Source organism: Myxine glutinosa, chromosome 1, assembly GCF_964187855.1.
Source record: "Myxine glutinosa chromosome 1, kmMyxGlut1.1, whole genome shotgun sequence".
NCBI lineage: Eukaryota > Metazoa > Chordata > Myxini > Myxiniformes > Myxinidae > Myxine > Myxine glutinosa.
In genome coordinates, this window is record NC_136261.1 from 403,531,247 (window position 1) to 403,546,919 (window position 15,673).

Genomic DNA, 15,673 nt, shown 5'->3' on the forward strand with positions numbered 1-15,673 from the left:
ATGGCTCGGATCGTCCATCCATTCATCACATGGAATGGCTCGGATCGACCATCCATGGACTCAAAGTCACGCTCAAAGACACAAAGGCATCCATGGTAACACATGGAATGGCTCGGATCGACCATCTATGGTCAACATACCGAAGTCAACAAGAATACCGGACGGCTCCCGGAGCGAGCAACAAGAACTTCCCGAGGTGGCCCGATCTCAGGGAGGGGTCATGTCGAGGAAGGGTCGCAGGGGCCATGGGTCACGGTGTACCCAGAAGACTATCCACCAGCGCGACCTCAAGGAAGCGCGGCAGATTAGCAACATGGTCATATCCCTTGGACATACTATCCACAAACCGCAAGAACATCGAGGTAGACAAAACACGAGACAAAACAACTGTTAAGGAGGTGGCTGCAGCGCGCTGCATACCGAAGACAGACGGCCTTCACAGTCTGGGTCAGGATGAGTCACAGTCAGACTGGGGCAGAGGGGAGATTGGAATCAGACGAGGCGTCTCGCAGTCTCGAAATGTACGAGGCAAGAGCTCTGTTCGATAACAACGAGCCCAGAGTCAAGGACGAGCATGCGGTCAAGGGAGTCGGGCGCGACGCTCAATGTCACGAGGTCACCGTGTACACCCTAAACGGTGCTGGCGCGTGACCCTGAGGGAGCGCCGCGTTACGTTGTTCACGTCGTTACGTAAAGGACAATGGGTACGCAGTCACCAAGGTACACGGTAAGGCAAACGAATCCCCGATGAGATCGCGGGAAGCACGCCATTACGCTAATGACGCCGCGAAGCGAACGCGTCAAAGATGCTGTAAAGCGAACGCGTGATACAGTCGATGACGTCAACAAGTAGGTCGGGCGGGTTTGACGGCGAGCTCCAGCCGAGCGGCCTCCCCAGACGGAGCAAAGCAGCACCGAAATCCAACGTCTCGCGCGCAGCAGCACCCGAGCGAGCCCGAGATCGGCACACGGCACACGAACCCGGCCGACGGCGAAAGCAACATCTAGGGCGCACCGCGTACGAGGGAAACCGAAAGCCGCGTCTCGGCCCGTTGATCCAGAGCGGGCGAGCCCGCCGAGCCGAGGGGCGAGCAGGCCGAGTCGAGTTGGCGAGCACGCCCGGCAGCGACAGACCGCACGACCCGAAGCAGCGCCCCGCCTGCCTGGCTGTCGGGTCTAAGGAGCGAACACATACAACGCCCTGAAGTAGCATCTCATTTGGAGGTGCATTGAGCATGAAGGATGAAGAGGGGCCTTTCGGTCCGTCAGGCCTGCTCTACACCACATAAACGCAATCCAACAGCTTATCAAATTAAATTAATTGGGTGAAACGCGGGGTGTGAAAAAGAAAATGAAAGCATACGGTCCACATACATTCCATGCACAGCTTTTTTACAATGGTCGCAGGTGGTTAACGAATACGCCGTTTGAAGATCGGGAACACCAAATCAAGTAAAACAAAGGACGATCACTTATAGAATACACATGGTAGCCAGGTATACGATCAACCATTAGAAGCATATGCCCGTGTGTCGTGAAAGGCTATGAAGGTCCCGCTCGACGTCCATAGAAACTCATCCGTGCTGCGACGAGTCCTCGCCAGGGCCCAAGCGAGCCTCCATTGAGGCGTTTCCGGGCGATCCCCTACTCAGTGGGGCCGGCGAGAGGAATCCAGCGAAGATGCGGCACGCGCAACGGGTGCGTCGTGCATAGTAGGGATTCCATCCAGCGACGGTGCGGCGCGTGATTCGCGTGTAAGAGGGGATCCGACGAGCAGCGAGGAATCGCCGGCAACGCAGAGAGGGCCGCGATGGGTGCCACGTGTGGCGAGTAGGAGGTGATTCCGAGCAACGAACGGAATCGAGGGCCACGCCGATCGTCGTGGGCCACGCCGAGTGCGGGAGCAACGTGCGGCGAGGAGGTGCTCAGAATCAGAATGGAGGCCCCGATTCGCGTGGAGGAGGTGGTGGTTCCACCGAGTAACGAGTGGTCGGAGTGAGCCGGTCGTGCCGGCGTGAGTCCGACGAGCAGTGCGCGATCCGCACGGCGGAGATGGGCCACAGAGTAGCGAGTGGTCGGAGTAGAGCCGGTCGTGAGAGAGACGCGGCGTGATTCCGACGAGCAGTGCGTGATTCGCACGGCGGAGATGGGCCACAGAGTAGCGAGTGGTCGGAGCGGAGCCGGTCGTGAGAGAGACGCGGCGTGATTCCGACGAGCAGTGCGTGATTCACGCGGAGGAGAGGGGCCACAGAGTAGCGAGTTGTCGGAGTGGAGCCGGTCGTGAGCTCTATGTTCCGCTGATCTCCGCTCGTCACGGAATCACGATCAGCGGAATGCGTGCCCCGAGCGGTCTTTCTGCAGACCTTTCGCAAAAGGGCCTTAGTGGAGCACAGGTGACACGTCGCCTCTCGGGCCGGCATTCGGAGCGAGGATGCGGCCGATGTCCACACGAGTAACGTTTTGCATACCGGGTAGGCCATGGCCGGGCAGCGGCGGCTGCGGGGGAGCTCCGGAAGCGGGATGGTTCTCTCGGACGGAGCCGTTAGCGTTTTGAGTAACCGAGGCGAGGTTCATACCTTCGGCTCCAAGCGGGTCCGTTGTTCCGACAGGGGGTTGCGGCCCAGGTCATTTCCCAGTGGCCTCCTTCAGCAGGTGCTGTGCCGGAGTCCGTCATGCCTGCTCCGGCTTTCGGGCCTACAGGAGAGCAGCCTGCGTTTTGACGACGCGGTCCCGCAGAAGGCTTGCGAGGTCCCCATCGTATCCGGCCCTCGTGAGGCAGACCGGTGGCGAGAGGAGTCGGAGCTCCGTCGCTGGAGCTAGCTCGACGGGTCCTCCGCCGGGCGTTCTTCTCCGTAGCGCCGCAGCGAGCAGTGCGGGAGCGTGGGTTGATTCCGAGCGATGTCAGGAGAAAGTTGGACTGTAACACGGAGCGGTGGGCTCTGTCTCGTGAGCCGCAAAGTTATTCTGCCGCGCGTTGAGCCAAGGAGCAACTCCGACGCAGATCCCTCCGCTTGAGGGTCGGCTCCGCGAGGCGGTACCACGATCATCATCCGGCGATCTCAAAGATCTAAATGATATTAAATGTCGTGAAAATCGAACTCTGACACGACTGGACCTCTAGGTAGGCTTTAATATCATTTAGATCCAAAGGCATTCCTAAAAGGATACATTCAAGCAACAGGCATTAAATCAGCATCACATGAGTAGCAACGGTTGCATACAGGTGCGTACAGGTAGTATAACTATAAGCGAGCTTGTGATATTTATAGCAGAGTCGTTACCTTTCTAGGGAAGCCCAGAGTAGCGAGAGAGAGTTACATTTCGATTATGGATGTACATCTCCTGTCCGCGCTGATATATATATAGGAACCGCGAAAGGGTCACGTAGCGGCCATGAGGCGAACAACATCCGTGTCGTAACTTGGATGACGATTGCATATGACGATTTCATCACAACAAGCACGAAAATATTAGAATTTGGTGAAGTTCCGAATCTAATTCCGAGTTGTTGTTTTTTTTTCAGTGATTCTTCACCAATGAGAGATCGGGCCGAAAACGATATATTACAGCACGACATCTCAAAAAGTTGTGAACGAATTATGACAAAACTTGGTGCATGAGTTGCTAAGCGACGATAACAAGCGATTCGATTTTGGTTCAAGTCGAATCCAGATCCGACCTTTCAGTGTCCGACCGAACAAAACATAAATTGTTCACCTGGTGCAGGTATGCTCTCGACCGATTGCCGCACTAGTTGAGCTGTGTTTCGCTTTTCAACATCGCTGGAGTAGTTTTGTTCACCTTGGGACTTGGTTCTGATTTTTAAAACCGTGACGTTCCGCCATGATCACGGGTTGGTCCATTTACAAACGAGGGGTGTTTTGTGATCGTGCAATTTATTATACTAGGGCATGCCCGTACTATATCTATAATCTAAAATTATATCCCCCCCCTCTATTTACATGAAATGGTTTGGTCCAAAGCGAACGGCTTGCGAGTGGTGACAATCCCCCCCCTCTATTTACATGCAATGGTTTGGTCCAAAGCGAACGGCTTCCGGAGTTTGGTAAAGAAATCGCCATCGCGTGCACAAACGTGCAGGAAAGCGAATGAATCGCAAATTCGTTTTTATTAGTTGTAAAACATAGTTTAACGCCAACATAGTTTGCAAACGTGAAATAAATGAATACGCTCTCAAATGTGCCATCCGAGGCAGAGTGTGCCCGCCACGTTCGGCACACGCGATCGTTCGCTGCTCTCTGATTGGTTGAATCGTTTTTTGGACATAGCTCGGTAAGTAATTGTCCGATTAATATGAAACCTTGAAAAGGCACATCCTCGGGTCCCCAGCAATATACCTGGCAAGTTAAAAGTATATCGGACCCGTGGTTGTCGAGAAACAGCGGTCACAGACAGACAAACGTACAAACGTACAAACGTACAGACAGAGATTACTGGAATTATAGATAGATTGTGGATTTGATCAACAATGTCGATATATGTATTAACATTAGGAATTGTACAATTTGTATTGTTATTATTGCTGCATTTGTATACATTAAACGTAGTTGTTATTTTACTAAACCTGCTTTTTCTACCAATACTAACCTCATAATCCCTAATTTTGTAATAGTCCTGTCCAGGTAAACACCAGGGAAAACGTTTTTTCATCGATTAATCACGTGACAGTGCTTTCCTTCCTCGAGATGGAGTAACCCCTTTGCGCTGTGTTTGTCACCACTCATTGATTTGTCAGCAAAGTGAGACCCACCTTCGGTCTCATCTCGAAGTATTATAAACCACAATCCGTGATCTCACGTTATCTCTCATCTCTCGTGATCTCGGGTTCCATTGTTGTGTGACCTCATGGAATTTGGGGGCCCTGGGCACGTGCCCTGTGTGCCCGGGCGTTAATCCGCCACTCACACAAGTGAGTGTGAGTCAATGAGTCAGTCAGCGAGTGAGTCAATGAGTGAATGAGTGAATGAGTGTGGGTCAGTGAGTGTGTGAGTGTGTGAGTGAGTAAGTCTGTGAGTGAGTTGAGTCAGTCATTGAGTTGATCGAGTCAGTGAGTGAGTCTGCATATGAGTGGGTGAGTGTGGATCAGTGAGTGTGTGACTGTGTAAGTGTGTGAGTGAGTTAGTCTGTGAGTGAGTTGAGTCAGTCATTGAGTTGATCGAGTCAGTGAGTCAGTCTGCATATGAGTGGTTGAGTATGTTTGTGAGTGAGTTGAGTCAGTGAGAGCGTATGTGAGTCAGTGAGTCCACAAATACTTCAATCATTATTACTTGAACCAAACACACGATTTGGACCAACCTGACCACAAGCTGCATGTCTGATACCTAATCAAGGTGTGTTGATTGACCACATCAAAATCTGCACTCATGGGGGGCCCCGACTGGGGGAGAGGGGGGGGGGATGTTTGGCCCAACCCCAAATAGGTATTTACTTTCTTCTCCGAAACAACACACACAATTTCGATGAAACTTGACAAAAACCATCTTCACCCGTGATGCACCAAAGTTTGTTCACGAAAAAAAAAAAAATCAAGCTCTGCGGAGGTCTGTAGGGTTTGAGTGACTGTTGCTCCTGATCCAGGAAGCTTCAGGACCCGCAGTCCCGTTTTTATTTCTCCGATTAATCACTTTAATGTTGAACTGATGCATGATTTAACCAACTCGTCCATTGTTTGGGTGAAATAATGTCGATGTTCGTCATTGTACGACTACGGTTAACTCATAACGCACTGTAAACTGAATGGCATAGAGGTTCAAGCCCCGTTCCAATTGAAGCCTGGTCAGGTTTGAAGCAGTGTTTAACCTTCACAACGGTGGCAGAGAAGAGTCCGTTTTAGTCCCTGTTTTTGTCAGTATGGGACTGGTGACAGACCCTTTAATTGTCTTCAACGTAATTTCAGAGTTGATGGTTCAGAAAAAGGCCAAGTCTGATGATCAGTAGTGCCACCGAAGTCATTCATTTCTTTGTTTCCGGAACTGAACCGATCACAAATATATACAGTCAACCAGACGGGCAGAATCGAGGAGGAACCAGTTTCCATGCGTGCAGACAGTCGCCATACTCTTCCTGGGAGAACAACAAATATCCCTTTTGTTTGTTCTCATCCACTTGCAGTCAAAACACCCACACTGTGAGAAACTGACCAAGGACAGTATTGGGTAGAAGGGGAGACAGGTAAAAAAAAATTGGTATGCTTAGTCTAGGCTCCTATGAGAGCTAACACATGGAACATATGATAAAGGGAGAGGGAGACAACAGGGGGAGAGCGAGGGAAGTACAACAGCAGTAGGGAACAGGGAATCAGGAAATCTGTGAAAGAGAGATGGCTGGGGTGGGGCATACAGGACAAACAAGATGGATACGACAGGGACGTTTTATTCATGAAATAAATCGGAATTTGAAGAAGGTGGATTTAAGATGGATTAAAGGGGCTGGAAAAGATCAAGCTTTTGTATGGGGGAAGACGTGAGATGGTGGTGAACAGCTGTTTTGAAGACCTGGAGCGTGGAGTGGAATTGAAGAGTGCGGGAGTTCATTCCAGAGGCGGCAAAATTTTGAATGAAAGAGTGAAGGTGAGCAGAGAGTCTTGATTGTGTCACTTTCACAAGAAGAGGTTTACTGGCAGATATTGTGCATAATGCAGGAATCTTTGGGGGACAGAGCACAGACAGAGCAGGGGGTGCTCGGCCAGACAGAAGTCGACAAAAGATAAAATAACCGCCAACCTGCCTGTGGTGAGAGTGAAACGCCCTCCTTTAATATCATCTTCATCGTGGGAGATACCAACAATCCTGAAAGCATTGGTTTCTACAGCATGAAGCCACACTCGCTCTGAGGCAGGAGCCCCAGTCCAAACGGGAGAGCAGGACTCCATCAGGCAGCGGATGAACACTTTGAAGGTGGCGCGGAGGTCAGCATTGCCAAGAAAGGATTTCGCACGACGAAGGATGCCCATTTGGCGACTGACTTTGGAGGTCAACTTGGAAATGTGGTTTTCCCATAAAATATTGTTGGGGTTTTGAGAACCCTGCACTTTGTAAAGTGTTGTAAATATACCCCTTTGTAAATAATTCTTTTTGTAAATACCTCCATTTCTTCTAAAGGTCAACGGTCGCCCCCTAGTTAGTCCACATTGCAACACGTAGCGAACCATAGGCCCTCTTCGTAGTTATTTCGTTATTATGTGTTTCAGGTAAGGCTGTGTTTCCAATAGTTGGACTCTACGTTGCATTAATCAAATAAGATAGGTCCCCTTTCAATTTCCCCAATCATCTCCGCTCTCCAAAGTTCCCTTCAAAAGCCGTGCGAGTGGTTTTCCATCCCGCAAGCCGCCATTGCCCATGTGTTCATCTCGGAGAAGAAGGGGGGGAGGAGCCACCGGATCATGGGCGTGGCACCAACTCGTCATCAAAGGTGGAGTCAGCCAGCTCGAACCAGCCAACCAGCACCGTGGTGAGCGACCCGGTATGCGTGCCCTCGCAGCCCATGGCTTGATCCGGCGACGGCCGATAAAAGGCAAGAGGAGGGATTGCTTAGTGAGATGACCGAGGAGGAAGAACCAAGAGACACCAGCTGAGCTGAGATGTGCTGCAGTTGAATTGAGTCAGAGACGTGCTGCAGTAGAATTCAGAGAGAATCCAGATAAGCTGCGAGAGACGAGCTGCAGTTGAGTTGAGTAATAACCAGCGCTGATGACCGGGTTTTCGCCACTGAACCCAGGTGAGGGCGGGAACGTGGGACACCAACGGTGTGCCGCGATCCCCGGACCTCCCTGCCCGCCAGCTCTGTGGACCGTTTGCCCCTCTCATCCTTCCAGCCATTCCTGCCTGCAATTCCCATTCGTGTACGTGAGTTTGTTCTGTCTGTATTGTCCTGGGGATAAGTAAGCCTGTTTAAGAATTGCTCTGTGTTCTTCTGCACATCCATTTCCTGTATATACTCGCCCTTACATTTCCCTTTAGTTAGTTAATAAACCTGTGTTCTTTCTTCTTACTTTAGTTTCATTGTCATCTGATCGCTTTCGTGATTTCTTTCAATTGAGTATCTGTGGCGCGATTTTGGCTGAACTGCTTTTAATCGGGTTTATTCTCTTGGTAACGGCTCGAGTCGCAGCTCGCTTCGCTCGGCGCAATCCAACCACGCTGCTGCCCGGGTGGGAGTATTTCCTCACTTACGGCCGGTGGTAGTACTTAGGTATTAAGACAAATTATATCCTGGTATTTCAGATTTCAGCTCTCATGTATGGATCCTGATATGTGATTTCAAATTGCCTATTTGAAAGAAACCTTTGTCACATATCGAGCATTTGTAAGGTCTCTCTCCTGCATGGATCTTCATATGTGATTTCAATCTGTCGTTATGAGAGAAACCTTTGTCACATATCAAGCATTTGAGAAGATGCTCTCCTGTGTGGATCCTCATATGTAATTTGAAAATGGCCTTTTTGAGAGAAACATTTATCACATATCGAGCATTTGTGAAGTCACCCTCCTGTATGGATCTTCATGTGTGTATACAAATTGCTTTTTGTCAAGAAACCTTTATCACAGACAAAGCACTTGTGGGGGCGTTTTTCGGTGTGGATCCTCATGTGTATTTTGATGTCACTCGTTGAAGCAAAATCCATTCTGCACACATTACACTTATAACGTATTCATCTTTCTAGAACCTTTTTGTGTTTATTTAATTTAATATTAATGTTGGTGTTGTGAGGCCCAGACTTCTATTTTATAGGAAGTGAGTCTTGATTTTGTGATAGTTTCCTCAAAAAATGATTCTTCCTCACTGTCAAGCTGTGACTGGACCTTATTGGTCCCATATTACTTCTGGATTGTTCTACAGAAAAAAGGAACACATTTTATTTTTTGTCAAAATCAAAATGCAAAATATTTGACACTTTTCCGAAAATTTTAGATTTTCTCAACACAAAAGATCATTTGTTAATTTTTTACGTTTCCACTGGAGAATTTTAAAGACCTCTACAAGCCAGGAGGAGGCGAGTTATCACAGGCATTCAAATTCAAACTTGTCCCTGATTTTCTTAATTAATAAAATGTATTGTCATGACAATGAGATGGAAATAATTTAGTTCTTTGCTGAATCTTAATAATACGATGCTATAGTTCATAATGATCTTGCAGAAAATGATTAATTATATTATTGAGATGTGTGTATTTCTACGTATTACAAACTTAGGAATTCAAGAGTATAACTCAGACTCTGGTGGACTCAAAAGTTGCCTTGTGATGGAAAGATATACACATCTTTCAGCTCGGTATTCCTGTCTGTGATTTTAACCATTTTATTAATGAATTATTTCAAATGCATGATTTAAGCTTTGTGAGATAAATGAAGGACTCATTTTATACCTGTTTGGTAATAATAAAAGGAAAATTGTTGATATGGAAGGTAAGATGGTTGCAAGAAGACAGGGCAGCATGTACAATTATACGAACATACTCATAAAACTTCTGTATACCTCCTCAGACCCAAATTTTTCTAATGCCGTGAACAAACTTTGGTACATCACGGGTGATTAAGGTTGTGGTCAAGTTTCATCGAAATTGTTTGTGTTGATTCGGAGAAAAAAGTAAATATCTATTTTGTGGGGTCAAACCTGGAGCCACTTTGACCCCTCCCCCGCTCGCTCCCCCCACAGACCTCCGAAGACTTCAATTTACTTCGTGCCATGAACCAACTTCGGTACATCACGGGTAATGAAGGTTGTGGTCAAGTTTCATCCAAATAGTGTTTGTATTTTCAGAGGAAACAGCAAATATCGATTTTGGGAGGTCAAACCTGGAGCCACTTTGACCCCGGTAGACCGCCTTAAACCCCGATTAATGTATTTATCTAATGCAGTCAACAAACTTTAGTCACATCACAATTGTCGTTTGTGCCAAGTTTGGTCACAATTGCATAAGCGGTTTTGGAGAAGTATCAAGTGTTTCCAGACTGATGGATGGGCGATGGGTCATCCCATCAGCTCCCCAAGAACCTCGTTCCAGGTGAGCTAAAAACAACAAATTTTATTATTCCCTGTTTGTGGCAAAATGCACCGTCCTGAACTTCTTCAAACTCATGATAAACTATTTATTTAAACTTGGAAAATATTACAGAGAAACAATCTGCTTCTGATAAATTCTTCTTCTTCTTCAAACTCAGCCGCCACATGCCTGTGTTGTGTGTGGTCCCCGGCGACGTGCAGTGCCTCCGACGGTGCCTCACCTGCTATATATGTCTTGTTTCCCCCCTTTTTGTGCGATCTGCTTTCACTTTTCGCACTTTTTGTGCGATATATTAATGTAGTTATAATTATTATACCAATAAAAAATACACATGTAAAACAGCCAACTCACAAATAATGTAAGTTGGTCGTGAAGAAAATAAATAAATAAATTAAGTTGTTGGTAATGAAGTAAATAAATAAAAACAATTGTTGTAATAAAAGTTGTTGTAATAAAAGTTTTTGTGATAAATGTGATTCCCAAAATTTATTAAAGAGATAAATGTGTTTGTTTTTGTCCCTTTGTCTAACAATGTCTGTGACCCCGTGTTGCATCCACAGATGGACGGAGCCCGAGTCTGGACCCAAACTCTGCAAATCGACAGATCAAGATCTCCCGGGATCTCAGGATGGTGACTGGAAACAGGACCGAGAATCAGTACACGGAACGTCGTGATCGGTTTGATGATTATCTACAAGTTGTTTCCTGTGAGAGTTTCTCCTCGGGTCGTCATGACTGGGAGGTCGATGTGAGGTCGAGTAGTTGGTGGGACACCGGAATCTGTTTAAACTGTATGGGGAGGAAAGGGAGAGGGAGCGTGTTGGGAGAAAATCTTGAGTCTTGGTGTTTTGAGAAATGGTACAGCAAATACTCCGCACATCACAACAATCAACGAGCCTCCCTGTCCGTGCCGGGGGATCCTGAACGGTTTGGGTTCTTCTTGGATTGCGAGGCGGGAGAGTTGACGTGTTTCGGGGACTCGCGGGTCCTGCACGTGTTCGGGAGGAACTTCATGGACCCCGTTAAACCCGCCGTTGGGGTTTATTATGTTGATGATTTCCGTTCATTTTGTACGTTAAGTGAAATAAACTTTTACCCCAAACTGAAGAGGTTATTTTTGGTTCAAATCAATAAAATAATTTACTTGTTCATGACGATCTGATTCCTGATTCATATTTTGATGAAGTTAATATAATTAAATAAGTTCATTGTTTATATAACGATACAATACAGATTCTTCTTCTTCAAAAGACGTTTCATTCAAAGATAACTTTTAAACCAATGTGAGGTTATATTTTATCGATCACATATACAACGAATGTGAAGTTATATTTTATCGATCAGGGTACAACCAATGTGGATCCATTCTATTGATCACAGGTACAACCAATGTGGATCCATTCTATTGATCACAGGTACAACCAGTGTGGATCCATTCTATTGATCACAGGTACAACCAATGTGAAGATCTATTCTATCCAACACAGGGAAAACCAATGTGGATCTATTTTATCGATCAAAGGTGCAACCAATATGAAGATCTATAATATCGATCACAGATATAACCAATGAGAAGATCTATTCTGTTGATCACAGGTACAACCAATGTGAGATCTATTCTATCGATCACAGGTACAACCAATGAGAAGATCTATTCTATTGATCGATGGGTGATGATGATGTGGGGGATTGAAGGGAGGAATTGACGGGCAGTTCAAGGAGATCACGTGATCATGACCAACCTCATCAATTGTGTGAATAATTACATGAATAAAAACATTTTGTAATCAAAACAATTACAAAAATAGTAAAATACACAATAACGTTTAATCATAGTTTAAATAACGAACAATAACAACGGAGCACAATTAATGGGATGTTTGATTTAAGAAAGTCCTTCCAGGTCGATGAAACCCTTTGTGTTTACTTGGAAAGGAGCGTGAATCTTAATTGTGAAGGTGAGAGTGGGTTTGGATCGGATCACAGGTAGAATGTGGATCCATGGATGGAATTAACAGAACGTTCATCAGGTATCGCGAAATTGATCAAAATGTGCCAGTACATATTCACAACTCGATGGTATTCATAGAATGCTTACCCTGCGTAGTCAACTTGTTACGAGCCAACTGTTCTGTTTTTGAGCATTTTTTTTCTTTGATCCAAGATGGCTGCCAGACCACGTGAGCGATGACATCATAAATTGATATTCTCCAACATAATTGTTGCATAGATCACGCTCAATAGATTTCAAACTGATCAGACTGTGTTGTTTTTCCTGTCGAATTATGACGTCATAATTATAGCACCAATGACGTCATCGTTAACAACATTGGTTGTACCTCACTCTCTGCAGACCTGGAGAAAATCAGACTGGGCAAACAAGTGGAACGTCTTTCAATCCTGACAAATCTCACACTCTTACTGTCTCTCCGAAAAGACCGACAGGACAACCCTCCCATCCACTTTCTGAATAATCCTCTCCAAGAAGTTCTGTCACTCAAGCTTTTGGGTCTCACTATCTGCCATGATCTTTCCTGGGAAAACCACATTTCCAAGCTGGCCTCCAAAGCCAGTCGCCGACTGGGCATCCTCCGTCGTGCGAAGTCCTTCCTTGGCACACCTGAGCTCCTCACCACGTACAAGGCTTTCATCCGCAGCTCAATGTAGTGCTGCTCTCCCCTCTGGGCTGGTGCTCCTGCCTCACACCTAACTCGTCTTCACGCTGTTGAAACCAAAGCGTTCAGAATCATTGGAATCTCCCGCGATGAAGCTATCTCCGAGGGCCTTTCACCGACTCACCACAGGCAGGTTGGTGGTCTTTTCGTCTTCTACCGACTCCTCTCCGGCCTTGCTCCCCCAGCTCTCTCTGGGCTCTGTCCCCCAAATATCCCTACAGGTCGCACAAGATCTGCCTGCAACCCTCTTATGGTTAAACTGCCAAAATCAAGACTCTCTGCTCACCTTCACCCTTTCATTCCTCTTTTCTCCCTCCTTTGGAACAAACTCCTGCACTCTCTTCAATCCCACTCCTCCGTCCAGGTCTTTAAAACAGCTGTTCACCACCCTCTCTTATCTTCCCCCATCCAAAACCTTGATCTTTTCTACCCCCGCTAATTTCACCCCAAATCCAATTTTTTGAAATACGAACTTCTTTCCTGGAAGTCCTTGGTGTCCTTGTGGTTTATACTTCTCCCACCCCCCTCCCCCTTCCCACGCCTCCTCCGCCCAAGCCCTCTCTCTACCACACATCTCCCGATGTCCCTGCTCTCAAATGTTGTGTTTGGGTGCTTCCCCTTCTCTCCCCATCTTGTCTACCACTCCCTCTTTTAATATATTTTGTTTGTGTGTTTGATTATTTTTTTGTGATAAATGTTAGCTCTTTCACGCACCTCGATTCTGCATACAAAAAAAAACAAAAAAACATCTATTTCCCATATGGAGTTCTTTACAATGAGCCATGTTTCAATATTTTCCATGCAGAAGTTTTGGATATATGGAGGTGCAACATTTTTCGGTTTTTCCAAGATGGCGCCTGTATCACATGACCTATGACATCACGATTATCATTAAAATATTCTGAAGGAGGAGGCGCTCGTATGGTAAAAAATTCATGCCCATCAGACCAACAGTTTCTGAGAAAAAAATTCACAATGATCGGATAAGTGTTGTACTTGTCGAATGATGACGTCATAATGAAGGCACCGATGACATCATCATTAACATATCTTATTCCCCAAGGAGAGTCCTTGAAAATGAGCCATGTTTCAATTTTTTTAATGGAGCGTTTTTGGAGATATAGAGGTGCAATTTTTTTGATTTTTTCCAAGATGCCGTCTGTACCACATGACCTATGACGTTATGATTATTCAAAAAATTCTGCAGGAAACACATATTCTGCAAATTTCGTGTTCATCGGACTAACAGTTGCAGAGGAATTTTTTTTTCATATTGATCAGATCAAGCGTTGTACTTGTCGAATTATGACGTCTAAATGGAGGCACTGATGACATCATCATAAACATATCTTATTCCCAATGGGGTGCACTTGACAATGAGTCATGTTTCAATTTTTTTCCATGAAGCGGTTTGAGAGATATCGAGGTGTAACGTTTTTCCAAGATGGCGTTCGTACCACGTGACCTATGACGTCATAATTATCAGCAAAAAAAACTACAGGCAAGGGTGCCCCTACGGTAAAATTTGATGTCAATCGGGCCAAAGGTTGCCGAGAAAATGAATTTTAAAAATGTAGACACGCATGTGCGGCACAAGTTGGTAACCGAATGCCTAACGCTGTTTTCGCTTCGCGAGCACAGGGTAACAACACAGACAGTGCACTTGTGCTTTCAGGAACTCTCTTTGTTACGAAACACTTCACAAATTCAAGTTTAAAAAAATAGCAGGAGTTTTTTTCTGATAAACAATTTTACAATAAGGGTGTTCTCCCCATATCACACATGGCCATGAAACATTGACTACAGCAAAAATTGATATTCAAACTGCCATGGAAAGATTCCATCTGAGCAAAACCAAGGAGGGACAAGAAAAACAACTACACCAGAGAGAAAACAAAATTCCTAAACACTGGTCACAATCAAAAACCTCAAATGGAACTTGCCTGGGTACATGGAAAAAATAGACAAAAATTACAAACTGGCAACCTGAGGAAGACCCTGAAAGAAGCAGGATGAGATCCAAGATCAGATTGAGACATTAAGTTCTGTTACCATTTTAGTTTTTAGAATCAATTTTTCAACAATTCTCTCTCATGAGAACATGGAGAGAACCCAATTAATAAATTTTTTTTATTTTTTTTTAAGATGTCATTTTCATTAAACTTTGTTTGAAAACACAGATGTGTTAGAATTTTGAGATTCTTGTTGTATTCCGACACCAGTTTGCAGTCAGTCATTGTGAACATTCTGGTGACAGCCAGTCGTATGGCTTTCATCAAGGGGTTTATGGAGTCTGGCTGGTTGTCAGGGGTTACAGATGGTACTATGAGAAGTTGTGCTCACAAAGTATATGCGCAAAGGGCTGTACGCTTTCACAATAGCTTTCTCCTTACAGGCTCACTGAATACCTTGCCTACTGCTGAGGATCGCTAGATCCATACAAGCCAGTATGGGTAATGCTATGTGAATTTAACAAAACTGAATCAGCAAATCCTTTCCCACAGTCAGATAACTTTTTATGCGAGCATTCCAGCATGGCTTGCACTATTGAAGTTCAAGCTCTGTTTAGAAATAAAATAAATCGTCACACATAGAACATTTTTAAGGACCCCCTGGTTGGTTGTTATATCCATAGGTGGGTTTCAGAAGGTGGGAGGCAGTTCTCCCATAACTCAAAATCTCCAAATCCCTTTTTGGTAAAGGATCATTATTAATGAACCAGTTTGTGAAACTTCATTATTATAGCTTTGTTCTCAGGGCTCGTTTTAGAATCCTTACTGAACCTCTGACAGCCTCCACCTGAAGGTTGTTTGTTGTGATATTTCATGGAATGGTTTTTAAGTACTGAGCTAGGGTTTTATTGAGCAACCGGATTCCCTGTTGCTCCGGCTATCACTGGTAACAATTTCAGATTTCTTTAATTTTGAAATCCTCTTAACTTCATTTTTCAGATCCTGGTATTTCAGATTTCAG